Raw genomic sequence first — 1,732 nt, forward strand, 5'->3', positions numbered from 1 at the left:
TATATAAATCTTAATTTTATATATAAACCTTTATATATAAATCTTAAATTCAGGAGACCATTTGCAATTAGGGCAGAATTACATATGGCTGACTGGGAAGAATGGCTGGATACTCAGGTGAGGGTCCAATGACCCTCCTTACCTCCCCTTTAATGAAGGAATATAACTGTCAGCAAGCCCAATTGTGATGACCTTTTGTAAGCAGGTACAGCTGAAGTCATGAAGATGGTAGTTCTTTGATTCCTTTTATTTGTGGGGTCAATCCCACTAGTGTAAAATTATTAAACTTCCTCTCCTCACCTGAAAAAAATATCATTTATAATTTATATATTTATTTTGTGTGTGGTGGGGGGAGGGTAGTGGGCTTACTATTGTGCATGGGGAGTTCTATCTTTCTATGTGGATTCCAGGGTTCAAGTTCAAGTAGTCAGGCTTGGCAGCAAGTACACTTACCTGCTGAGCCACCTCACTAGCCCTTTACTTTTTATTTTGAAACAGTCTCACTAAGTTGCTCAGGCTGGTCTAGATTTGTGATCCTCCTGCCTAACTAGAATTATAAGAATTACAGTACAAACCTCTGCACAATATTTGTACTCTGTATGAACATTTTACTCATGCATGATTTTCTTTCTTTCTTTTTTTTTTTTTTTTTTTTGGTCTTTTTTGAGACAGGGTCTCCCTGTAGCCCCAGCTATTCTGGAACTCACTATGTAGACCAGGCTGGCCTCAAACTCACAAAGATCTGCCTGCCTCTGCCTCCCAAGTGCTGGGATTAAAGGCATGCACCCATGCCCAGCTATGCATGATTTTGTAACTTAACATACTGGCTATTTGTAAAATATTGCTTTCCTAAGTAATGCAGATCTTCCCAAAGAAGACTCACTTATATATTATTTAAAAATCACATTTGTTGCCAGGTGTGGTGGTGCACGCCTTTAATCCCAGCACTCCAGAGGCAGAGGCAGGCGGATCTCTGTGAGTTTAAGGCCAGCCTGGTCTACATAGTGAGTTCCAGGACAGCTAGGGCTACAGGGAGACCCTGTCTCAAAAAGACCAAAAAAAAAAAAATCACATTTGTTAGGCCGGGTGTGCCTTTAGCCTCAGCATTCGGGGGGCAGAGGCAGGCAGGCAGATCTCTTGAGTTCGAGGCCAGCCTGGTCTACATAGTGAGTTCCAGGCCAGCTGGGGCTACTGGGAGACCCTGTCTCAAAAGGACCAATAATAATAATAATAATAATAATAATAATAATAATAATGACAATAATAATAATCACAGTTGTTAATATCACTATAAATCTGATTGGAAAAGTCCTTAAATATTGGAAAACTGGTTAGTTTATGAGACACAAGTTTTTGAAATTCTAATTTTTCTCTTCAAAGCTCAAATATTATCATTGGCGACACAGCCTGTGAGTGGTTTTTCTGGAAATGACTGGTTTTATTTGTATAATTTGTTAGTCATAGTTTTTTTTACTTTTTCTTTCAAGTAAATGTAATATTCTGTGAAAATAAAACCAAACAGTCATTTCAGTTGCAACTCAATCACATAAGTGCTTTTCTTGGCACTCCCTGGCATGTTTTTTTTTTTGTTGTTGTTGCACAGAAGTGTTATATGCACACTCCCAGTTTCAACACATGGAATATTAAACCAGTATATACTCAAGGGCCAAAGTATACGAACATTTGAACATTTACCTTTCTCTCTCTCTCTCTCTCTCTCTCTCTCTCTCTC

Source organism: Nannospalax galili, unplaced genomic scaffold, assembly GCF_000622305.1.
Source record: "Nannospalax galili isolate Female #2095 unplaced genomic scaffold, S.galili_v1.0 scaffold1664, whole genome shotgun sequence".
Classification (NCBI taxonomy): Eukaryota; Metazoa; Chordata; class Mammalia; order Rodentia; family Spalacidae; genus Nannospalax; species Nannospalax galili.